Source organism: Petaurus breviceps, unplaced genomic scaffold (assembly GCF_028583685.1).
Source record: "Petaurus breviceps papuanus isolate PSGF00001 unplaced genomic scaffold, PetGlider_PUasm1.0 185, whole genome shotgun sequence".
Lineage (NCBI taxonomy): Eukaryota > Metazoa > Chordata > Mammalia > Diprotodontia > Petauridae > Petaurus > Petaurus breviceps.
The window spans coordinates 13,001,866-13,014,260 of NW_027185797.1; the positions used below are offsets into that span (position 1 = coordinate 13,001,866).

A 12,395-nucleotide genomic window follows, 5' to 3' on the forward strand; every position below is an offset into this window, starting at 1 on the left:
CTGGATTATGCTTCTGTTAGCATATCCTATGTGTTTGCTAGTTTGGGGTCTACACCTGTGATTAAACCTCTTCGTGCCTCCAGGTAGACTCTTGTTACTACACAGAACTACAAAAAATCAAGAACTAAGATCATTCTATTCCATAATTTAATGCCATCTATCACCAAGTTGATTCTAGTACTAAAAAGTTAGATATTTGCAGCAGTGAGTTCCATGAAAGAAATGAAATTTTGAGCAATTTACCAAAGACAAGCAAGTTTGTGTAGGTCTTCTGTAGTTTATTGTCTTGTAGGGTTACTAGGATGTTGAGAGACCAACTGATTTACTCAGTCATAGGTTACTTTATGGGAATGTTAGGACTTGAACCCTGGTCTTCTGGGCTCTTGAGCCTCTGCTTTAGTCATGTTGCGATTAGGAGAAAAAAAACAGGAAAAACTGTATCCTTTCATAGATCATTATTCTAGGAAAACTAATAGTCATGCTAATAGACATGATAAAAATTTTAATGTTTACTATTTTTAAGGCAGGGTAGGAGAGTGATGATAATATTTATATGTCATGCTATTTTATCTAGAACTTGGCTGTTTAAAGCACTTCAATATAGACGAGCTTATTTGGTTTTCATAACCATCCTATGATCTGGGTAAAGCATATCTTTTCTATTTTAGAAAGATAAACAGAGAACTGGAGACCTAAAGAGGCTGTAAAATTTGCTTATCCAGTAAATGCAGGACATGGGATATAATCAGAGGCCTTCTCACATTTTTAAAATGTATTATTTGTTGTGTAATATAATTAGGAAGTAAGCCTTGTCCCGGTATCCAACTGTACCACTGGAGTGACTCTCCTGATATGTATCCAGCTACTTTATGCCTTTTTTTGGAGGACAATTGGGGTTAAGTGACAAGGTCACATGGCTAGTTTTTGTGTTAAGAGTCTGAGGCCAGATTTGAACTAAGGTCCTCCTGACTTCAGGGCCGGTGCTCTATTCACTGTGCCACCTAGCCACCCCATATCCAGTTACTTTATAATGACACCTGACTTTTCTCTACCTCTCCTTTCCACCCAAAGCATTATTCTTAGCCTGATTTTTCTTGGCAGAACTATATCATGCATATAGGTCTGTGATTTCTCCTCCTTAAAATCGTACTTGTAGATCCTTAGAGGACCACTTGGTTTCTTTTTCAAAGTGACAGCTAACTAGTTTGATAACTCCATTTACAATGACGTTTGCAAATAAGATATTTGCATTTTAGTGAAATATGTCTGAAGCCATAAGCTTTTAACTAAATAAATGATTCCAATGTTGGGATTTCAAGTACCATGTCAGGTTATTGGGGGAGAGATATGTGGATTGTACTCTGATTTCTGCCTTTTAGATCATAGCTCACAGATCTTAGTGTAATGAACTAAAATAAATATATCCTAGACTGGTCTCTTCTTCCTAGTAAATTCTGGGGCTAGATTTACAAATGTGCCACCCTCGCAGTTGGAAAGACTTGGATTCAAGGCTTAACCCTTAGTGCTTAGGCAACCCTTTAAGGTTACAGAAGAATAGCCAATCGGTGCCAGTGGTAAATTTCTAGTCGATCAATAAATAAGCATTTATTAAGCACCTAATGGGAATAAAAGGAAAGGCAAAAGACAGAGATCTCAAGGAGTTCACAGTCTAATGGGGCAGACAACACTCCGACAGCTATGTACAAATAGGACACATATAGCAGAAATCGGAAATAATCAACACAGACAAGAGTCTAGGAAAAATAAGGGGTGGGATGGAGAAAGCCTGCTTGTAGAAGGTAGGGTTTTATCCAAGACTAAAGGGGAAAAAGCCAAAATGGTATATATAAGAGAGACATTTCTGGGCATGGATTCTCCAAACCAAAGGAGTCACAGTTCAGAACAACATCGGAAACAATAAAACAATTCAACAAGCTTGTCAAGAAAATTAAAACATAAGTCCAAATACTAAAATCATAATCCTAGGCTTATCTGATCATTTTGAAGTTATAGAATATAAGGTGGAAGCCCCCAGTAAAGAAAAAAAAAACATCTTTTGGAAGTACATTAGATGCTTCTGATGATTAGATATTGTTCATCACTGCATTTGTTACTACTGGGACATCCCAAGGTCAATTGATTCATTTGATTCCTGCTAGACTGAAATGGTAAATTGTTTTCCCAAAATGTGCGAAGGAAAGAAAAGTGCCTTTATGAAAAGAGAAAACAAAACGTAACAGAAAAACATTTTGGTTCCGGCCAGAAGTCAGAAAAATTGGACCGACAGTTTCATTTTCTCTGAAATACCAAATTGAAGGCTGCGTTGCTAGAATTGTCTGATATTCCATGAAGCTAACAGGGAAGGCATGACACTATCATTTTTATTATTCTTCATGGGGAATTTTAGCTGCTGAGTTGGTGGAATGGACACAAAATCCATTTACTGAAACAATGTATGAAAATTTAAAAAAAATCTATGTTTGAATCTGGCACAACAATAAAAGTAAAAGCATTCATGAGTCTAGAGTACAGGAGAGGAGTTTGTGATATTTGGATTTATTATGGTCTAGTCCATAACATATTTAATGGGCACTAATGTACACTCTTTTTCTAAGGACTTTCACAATACTGGAAGAAAAAGCATATAAAAAAAGATAGGACCTCTGCATGGGTTGGATATGACTTTAATAAAGCGATTAGAAGGAAGGCGATTGAAAAAAGGCAGGCAGAACCATTCAAGTCCTGTCTTGTTCCTGTTTCCTCTACCTAGCAGAATGATTTGGAGTCAGAAAACTGGGATTCAAAAGCTGACTCTTCTATTTACCACTTCTGGAAACCTGGTCTTCATTTCCCCAATAGGAGTCTCAGGCATCTTATCTTTATAATGAGGGGTTGGACCAGATGCTTCTGAGGTTCTTTACCATGTTCATTCTAGAAGCCTGAAATACAGAAGAGTAAAAAGAATACTTAACTGAAATTTGAAACTGTAGGTGAATGAAGAGATGGAAAGACAGAATTTCCTTAGTCTCAGCCAATACAAGTTTCTAGGTCTAGATGAACTGCATTCAAAATTATGAAAAGAACTAAGTTAATATACTATGGAGGTTGTTTGAAAATTTAAGGCAAGACAAACAGGTGTTATGGTGTAGTGAGAAATGTGTTGACTTTGAAGTAAAGGAGGTCATTTTCAAGTTTTCTCTATGATTTGCTACCTGATTGACCTGGAACAAATTAACCTCTTTGGGCCTGAGTTTCCTCATCTGTAAAATGAAAGGGTTAAATAAATTGGCTTCTAACTTCTAATCAAATTTTAAATATTTGATTCTAGGATCCTATGACTGAAGATGGGCAAATCTTGTCCAGATTTTCAAAAGAGAAAAGCAGGTACAGTTTTCACATGATAATTTTGCGAGTCTGACCTTGGTTCCCAAGCGGGGAAATATTGTATAATACCTAAGTAATTTTTTTTTTCAGAAAAAAGAGAAATTATCATGGAGCCTTGACCTTTTGTAGAGGGTTTAAGAAAAGCCTGCCTCTATTCTCTTTCTGGCCCTGGGATTGATTTTTCTCTTGGCTTCAAAATCATCCACCCACCCCACCCCAATTTTTCAACTCCCTTTTATATGTATATTGTCTTCCTTTAAAATGTAAGCTCCTTGAGGGAAGGGATTATCTTTTTGCTTGTATCTGTATCCCCAGGATTTAGCACAGTGCCTAGCAAATAACAAAGACTTAATAAATATTTGTTTCTTTCCTTCCTTCATTCCTCTCTCCCTTCCTTCTTTTCTTCATTCTTCCTTTTCTCCCACCTTCCCTCCCTTTTTATCCATCCAATACCAACATGGGTTCACATGGATTAATTTGTTGAAGTATAACTTCATTTCATTTTTAGAAAAAGGTTCACTGTAGACACAATGAACCTGGATTTCAGAATGCTTTTTTTAAATAAGGTCATCTCATGATTTCCTTGTGAAAAAACAGAGGGTGCTAGATTTCTTTTCTTATTTTTTTCCAATTTATTTATTTATTTTTAGTTTTCAACATTCATTTCCACAATATTTTAAGTTACAAATTTTTCTCCCCATATTTCCCCTACCCCCACCCCAAAATAGCAAGCCTACTGAATACCCCTTCCCCCAATCTGTTCTCTTTTATATTCTCCCCACCCCAACCCCAACGTTCTAGTAGAGCAGGATGGATTTCTATACCCCAGTGCCCATATATCTTATTTCTCAGTTGCATGTAAAAAAAATCCCACATTTTTTAAACATTTGTTTTTATCTTAATTCCCAGTTGCATGTAAAAAAAAACATTTTTAAACATTTGTTTTTAAAACTTTGAGTTCCAGATTTTTTTCCTTCTTCCCTCCTGTGATAGTAATGGCAATTAAAGATTCCCCTGTATTGGCTTGGTTTTCAAATTGATTGTGTTAAAACCCAGAGCGTGTTAATCCCACCTGTGGGATGGACTTTTTGATGTGAAAAGAATGTCCTGAACTGGGAGGAGCTGGTGACGTAGATTTGGAGAGACACTAGAGAGAGGCGGAAGATCTTTTTGGAAGCAGCACCTCGTGGAGAGAGAGAGACTAAGAGAATTGCTGGTGGCTGCTTTGAATTGCCCTGGACTTTTGAGACCTGCCCCCTGAGCTGCCAAGGACTGAGGAGACATGGCTGTTTTGCTGGTACTTTGTCTGTCTGTTTTGATGTTATTTTGCCAGATTTGTCCACTGGTGAAAGACTGTCCTTTTGTTGAAGAAGTCCTGGAACCTGGCTGTTCGCTAAGAAGGCCTGCGACTGTCCTGCAGACAGAGAGTGAATACTGTCCACTGGTGAGGGACAGTACTGTTGTTGCAGGGGTCTGGAGACTGTCCTGCAGACAGAGTGAATACTGTCCACTGGTGAGGGACAGTGCTGTTGTTGCAGGGGTCTGGGAGCCTTTCTGTTGGTTCAGAAGCCCTGAAGAAGGATTTTCTTGTTGTATGTTTACAGAAATCCTGGGAGAGGGCTTTGCTAATGTGTTCAGGGGTTGTAGGACTGTTCTACAGACAGAGGATAAATTCATGAAGGGACTGGCAATGTATCTTGTGGCTTTGCTAAGCCTTGTCTCCCCAGGAACTAAGATTGCTGAGAATTTGCCTCGTGTCAAGATGAAGAAAAGACCTCCATTTGGGTATTAAGTGCTGTGTTTAAACTTGATGTAACTCTGGGGTAGATTCAATTGTGATCCAGGGGTGGGGAACTTTTGACCTTATTGTGCTCTGTGATTGACAAATGAAGGTACTTCACCTATGTTTGGAAACTAATCTCCATTTGAGAAGAGGGGCTTTGTGGTGGACTTAATTAAGGTATAGCCTAGGGGTGGAGAAGTATTTAGAACAGAGACTTTGTAATTGATTGAATGATTGGAAGGTCCTGGGGTGGGGTAGTACTTGGAGATTATTTAATCACGCTTAGTGAATGCTGTATTTTGAATGATGTCATGTTTTGATCTTCTCTGTTCTTGGTTTGTCACTGAATAAAATAGAGAGCACCTATGCTGGTATTTTGAACCTGGGAAGTTGCCTTCTTTTGGCATTACATTACACCTCCTCACCTGCCCCCTCTGGGAAGATGAGCAATTCAATATAGGTAGTCCATGTGTAGTTGCACAAAACATTTCCATAGTAGTTATATTGTAAAAGACTAACTATATTTTCCTCCATCCTATCCTGCCCCCCACTTATTCTATTTTCTCCTTTGACTCTATCCCTTTGCACATGTGTTTGCTTCAACTACCCTCTCCCCCAATCTGTCCTCCCTTCTATCATCCCCACTCATCCCCTTCCCCCCTATTTTCCTGTAGGGTAAGATACCCACTTGAGTGTGTATGTTATCCCCTCCTTAAATCAAATTCAATGAGAATAAGGTTTTCCCATTCCCTTTCACCTTCCTGCTCTTCCCCTCCATTGTAACAGTTCTCTTGCTTCTTTTATGAGATAATTTACCCTAATCTATCTCTCCCTTTCTCCTCCAATAAATTCCTCTCTCACCTCTTAATTTTACTTTTTAGATACCATCCCTTCATATTCACCTCATCCTGTGCCCTGTCTATGTATACATGTATGCATATATGCTCATACTCACATATATATATTTATATACACATACACCCCCTATACATGTTTCCTTCAACTATCCTCATACTGAGAAAAGTCTTATGAGTTACAATTATCATTTTTCCATGTAGGAATGTGAATAGTTCAATTTTAATAAGTTCCTTTTGATTTCTTTTCCCCATTTACCTGCTCATACTTCTTGAATTTGAAAGTCAAATTTTCTGTTCAGCTCTGGTTTTTCATCAAGAATGCTTGAAAATCCCCTATTTCATTGAATGACCATGTTTTCCCCTGAAGCATTATACTCAGTTTTTCTGGGTAGGTGATTTTTGGTTTTAGTCCTAGCTCCTTTGACCTCCGGAATATCATATTCCAAGCCCTTCTATTCTTTAATGTAGAAGCTGCTAGGTCTTGTATTATCCTAATTGTGTTTCCACAATACTCAAATTGTTTCTTCCTGACGGCTTGCAGGATTTTCTCCACGATCTGGGAACTCTAGAATTTGGCTATACTATTCCTAGGAGTTTTCTTTTGGGGATTTTTTTCAAGAGGTAATTGGTGAATTCTTTCAATTTCTATTTTTCCCTGTGGTTCTAGAATATCAGGGCAATTTTGCTTGATAATTTCTTGAGAGATGGTGTCTAGACACTTTTTGATCATGGCTTTTAGGTAGTCCAATAATTTTAAAATTCTCTACTGGATTTATTTTCCAGGTCAATGGTTTCTCCAATGAGATATTTCACATTGCATTATATTTGTTCGTTTGTTTGGATCTGTTTTATAGTGTTTTGATTTTTCATGAAGTCATTAGCTTCCAATTTCTGCAGTCTAATTTTGAAGGAATTATTCTCTTCAGTTTTTTCAATTCCTTTTTCATCTGGCAAATTCAGCTTTTTAAGGCATTCTTCTCCTCACTGGCTTTTTGGGCCTCTTTTGCCATTTGAATTAGTCTATTTTTTAAGGTGTTATTTTCTTCAGTATTTTCTGGGTCTCCTTTAGGAGGATGTTGACTCACTTTTCATGATTTTCTTGCATCATTCTCATTTCTTTTCCCAATTTTTCCTCTTCTTCTGTTACCTGATTTTGAAAATCCCTCTTGAACTTCTCCATGGCCTGTAACCAGTTCATATTTTTCTTGGAAGCTTTTGATGTAGAAGTTCTGACTGTGTTATCTTCTTCCTATTCCATTCTTTGTTCCATTTTGTCCCCCAAAAAGGAATCTATGGTCTCATTATGTTTCCTCTGTTTGCTCATCTTGCCAGTCAATTACTTGGCTCTTGGGCTCTTTGCCAAGGTAGAACTCTAGAATAGAGAGACCTTTGTCCCAAATTACTGGTGTTTTTGCAGCTGCTATTAGCAGGGTGCCCTCTCTGCAGCCCCCACAGGCTCTGGTAAACTGGCCACATACCCCAGGACCACCACCCAAGACCATGATCCAGATCTGAACAGGTCAAAGCAAGAGTGATTACCCTCTGTATGGTCGCTTGATCCCCCTACAATCTGCAGGCCAGTAGCTCTGTAGGCAGCCAGGAGGCAGCAGCTGCAGGGGCTGCACCTTTGCCACTTCTTGCCCTGGAGACAGGGGCTGGATGGTGCTCTTCCTTCACTCTTCCAACAGAGTTTGACATGGACCTTTTACTTTGTCTTTGTCTTTTATGTGTTGAGAAGTAAGGAAACCACCACAGCTGCTGGTGACTCACTCTCCTGAAGTCTGCTCTGGCTCCAACACTAGTCAGGGCCACCCTGGGGCCAGAACCATGCTCATGCAAGACTGCACTCAGCTCCCAGTACACTGGGATAGACCCTTCCTCTCGGCTTGCCATGCTACCTTTGGTGGGAGATTTGTTTCTCTCTCTCACTTTGTGGGTTCTGTAGCTCTAAAATTTGTTTAGAGTCATATTTGACATGTACTGGAAGTGATTAGAGCAGGAGCTCATGCCAAGTTTGTGCTTCTACTCTGCCATCTTGCCTCCTCCCCCCAAGGGTGCTAGATTTTTGATAATACAATTACTTGAATGTGCTGGTGGTTGAATGAGTAAAGGCTAAGAATGTTGATAAACTAGTTGATGTCATCTTACCAGGTTTTTTATTTAGAAAGAGACAGAAAAAGAGAGAGAGAGAGAGAGACAGAGAGAGACAGAGAGAGAGAGAAACAGAGAGACAGAGAGACAGAGACAGAGAGACAGAGACAAGGAGAGACAGAGAGAGAGACAAAGAGAATGAGACAGAGAGAATGAGACAGAGACAGAGAGAGAACTAAGCACCTAGTCTTTTCATGTTTATGTTGAGAAGTAGACAAACAACTAACCTTTGTATGAGAGCAAAACACATTTTTACAAGTGTAATTTACAGCTCCCTTGGGCTTTGAAAGGGCCTTTTCTGTGTGAAATGATTTACCCCATTCTACCTCTTCCTTTCCCTTTCTCCCAGTGCATTCCCATTTCTCACCTTTTTTAGATAATAACCCCATTATATTCTATTCACTCCTGTGTCCTCTGTCCGTATATGCCTTCTAACTACCCTAATAATAAGAAAGTTCTTAGGAGTTATAAGTATTATCTTTCCAATGTAGGAATATATCCAGTTGGACTTCATTGAATCCTTTATGACTTCTTTTTCTTGTTTATTGTATTGTTTTATTTTTGTTGTAATTGTTGTACTGTTGTATAATTTAAACAACAAACCAATTGGAGGGAAGAAAAGAAACAAACATTTACTAATCATAAAAGGGCTGAAAAGCAGTGATGAAGGCAAAATGATAGGAGAGGGATAGGTTTTTAAGTCCATAAAGTCCAGAACACAGCCAGGAATGGCATGAAGGCTGGATGGTGTCGGCCTCTTCATAATATGGAGATGCTGGAAGAAATCAGAAATGAAGAGAGGGGGATGGACCTTGTGAAGGGATCTTCCAGGATGACCAGACCTCAGGATTTTAGCCTATTTAAGCATAAAGAACAGCCCAGGTGTTGAGGGAAGTTCAAAGGTGATCCAGCAAAGTAGGCATTGTTAAGTTCAGAAAATGAGTCAAAAAGACTTGTGAGTTGAGGAATCTGAAAAAAATGTTTTCTAGGGGCAGCTAGGTGGCGCAGTGAGTAAAGCGCTGGCCCTGGAGTCAGGAAGACCAGAGTTCAGTTCTGGCTTAAGACACTTATCACCCACACAAAAAAACTAGCCATGTAACCTTGGGCAAGTTACTTAACCCCAAATGCTCTGCAAAAGGCAAAAAGAAAAAGTTTTCTAATCTGAAATTCTTTCACTATAACTGTCAGTGATAGGTAAATAACACAACCCTCTCCTTATAGCATGGATTGCTGTAATTGGCTTTGACCACTTCTTTATTTTTTTTGCTCTGATAAGCCTTATTTTGAAGACTTGCCAATTAGTGCTGCTAAAGAGTATCATGCTTGTTACCAATATTTACCCTCAGGTGTCTGCATTTCCATCTTCTGTCTGGATTAGTCAAAGGGCTCTAGCAGGAAATGGTGGTGTTTTCCAGAACAGCTGCTTTCGATAAAAATCAGAAATGGCAAAACATCCAACTAGACCTTAATGAATGATAAAATGGTGAATGATAAAAGCGTCCTGGCAACATATTGAGTGTAGTGTGTGACTTCAGAGATGAGTGATGTTCTGTTTGTGTGTGTCAGAGGCTGTACTTGAAACTGAAAGAGTTGATTCGTGCCTCATCTGGGATGCTGGAGTTCCCAGCCTATTTATTGTTCACCAAAATAGCCCATTTGTTCAAATAGAGTCAGGTGTTTGGATGTTTTCCAGAGGGAGGTTGGAGGAAGGCAGAGGATCCCTCAGAACTAAAGAATCTGCCAAGGCTATGAAGTCCTGGAGAATGAAAGAAACAGATGGTGTAAGGCCTTGATGCAGACAATCTAAGCAATCCCAGCAGGCCCAGAAAAGCAACTCTAAGGCCTGGGGGCAATTAGAAATGTGGAACCCACCCCTTTTCCTATGGCTAAAAATAAACTTAAATATAAAGAAAAGGAATTCAATGCAACGTAATGCTACTTTATAGAGTCTATGCTAAATCCTAATATTGGTAGGACTATCCATCTCCTTGGCACTGGGAAGAGCCTGTTCCTTGGACAACAAGGCCTGGGTTTCTGGCCTTTTCTCTTCCCAACACCATTCCTGTCTAGGACAGTCTACTGAAAACTAAGTCTTGCTAGTTTCTTTTTTTTATAATATATTTTTTATTATTCTTATTAATATGTTCAATTAGACATAGTTTTCCTAATATTTTATCAACTCTACATTTCTTTTTTTTTTTAAAGCAATTGGGGTTAAGTAACTTGCTCAAGGTTACACGGCCAGGTGTTTCTGGGTGGGTGCTAAGTGTCTGAGCCTGGATTCGATCCCAGGTCATCCCGACACTGGGGCTGGTGCTCTTACTTGTTGTGCTACCTGGCTGCCCCTGCTAGCTTCTTTTTCCACAAGTTAGTTAGGTTCATCCTTATTGGTCAATTCAATTTAGATGGCCAAATAATTTTCAAGCAACTATTATATACCAGGTACTGAGCTAGGGATTGGACATACAAAGACAAAAATAAAATAGATGAGTCTTCAAGGAGATAAATACTATTAGAGGGAAACTACATTTACAATGAATGAGTATATATAAAATATATACAGATTAAACAAGAAGTAACAGGGCAGGGGGAGGGGACTACCTCTGAAGCATCAGTAAAGTATTTGCCAAAAGAGTTGGCAAAATAAGGAATGCTTTGAAGGAAGCTAGGGATTCTGTCAGGTAGAGGTGAGGAGAGAACTTTCCTGACATGGAAGAAAGCCATCAAAGGCAAAGAGATGGGGAATGTAATATTGTATCCTGGGAAAAAGAAGTAGACCTTTTTGGCAAGAATGTAGAGAATTAGTGTTTGTGTGAGGGGAGCAGGATGTGTGATCAATCTGAAAAAAATATGGTGGAAGCAGATGATAAAAGGCTTTAAATGTCAGATGGGGAAATTTATATTTTACTTTTGAAGCAATAGGGAGCCAGTGAAATTTCTTGAGTAAGGGTGCAGCAGAGTTAGACCTGTGCTTTAGGAATATCATTTTGTTATGTTCAAAATAATAAAACAAAATAAAGGAGAATCACTTTGGCAACTGCAGCAGGAATGGATTAAAGAAGAAAGAGCATGGAAGCAGAGAAAACAATTACACGTCTATTGCTGTAATACCAATGAGAATAAGTGAGGGCCTGAGCTAGGGTGATGGGTGGGTGAGTAATGACAAAGGAACTGATGGGAGAGATATAGCAAAAGGACCATCCTTCCAGTTGAGTTCCCTGGTGATCCTTGTCCCTTCCAAGATTAAAAGACCCCATTGTTAACCATTCTTCCCCTAACTTGCTATCTATTAAAGTTTTAGCACCTTGAAGACAGGAATTAGCTAGATTTTATCTCTGTATCTCTAGTACTTGGGACATAGGAAGCAATTAATAAATATATTTCATTCATTCGTCAGAGACGGTAAATTTGTTTTTGTGTAATTCCCATGATTCTGAGGCAATATCTTCTTTGTAAAAGTTGGAATAAACTTCTTTTTTATAGTACTATGTTATGGAAATCCTTGTTTTCTTCCATAAATTAAAATTCAACTCTTAAAAATGTTATGGTTTCCTTATTTTTTTTAGCAGTAGTAACTAATGAAATTTATTTACCGAGGTCTGAGATACTGAGATCTGCTTTGGTGGGAGAAGCCTTTTAGGATCTATCAATCAATCAATGAGCATTTATTAATTCCCTACTATGTGCCAGGCACTGTGCTAAGCACTAAGGATAAAAAAGAGGCAAAAGAAAATCCATGCCCTCAAGGATCTTACAACCTAATGGAAGAGAAAACATGCAGACAAATGTCATTGTTGTTCAGAAATTTTCAGTTATGTGCAACTCTTTTTTACCTCATTTGAAATTTTCTTGGCAGATGTGAATTGGTTTGTCGTTTCCTTCTCCAGCTTATTTTACAGATTAGGAAACTGAGGCAAATTGGGTTAAGTGACTTGCCCAAGGTCACACAGCTAATAAGTGTCTGAGACCAGATTTGAATTAGGAAGATGAGTCTTCCTTACTTCTGGCCTGGCACTCTATCCACTGGATCACCTAGCCACTGCGCAAACAGACACATATATAAATATGTAAATATATCTCTATCTATCCATCTATCTATCCATCTATCCATCTATCCATCTATCCATCTATCTATCCGTCTATCTATCCGTCTATCTATCCGTCTATCTATCCATCTATCTATCTATCTATCTATCTATCTATCTATCTATCTATCTATC

At 38.6% G+C, this 12,395-nt stretch overlaps 1 long non-coding RNA gene across 1 annotated transcript in view; it reads right to left on the minus strand.

Moving 5' to 3' along the window:
* Window positions 1-2,686: 2,686 nt before the first annotated feature.
* Window positions 2,687-12,395, minus strand: part of LOC138161460 (uncharacterized) — a 37,344-nt gene continuing 27,635 nt past the window's right edge. Inside the window, exon 3 of the long non-coding RNA XR_011168370.1 lies at window positions 2,687-2,939. This is a non-coding gene — a long non-coding RNA (uncharacterized lncRNA). The remainder of the gene's footprint in view (window positions 2,940-12,395) is intronic.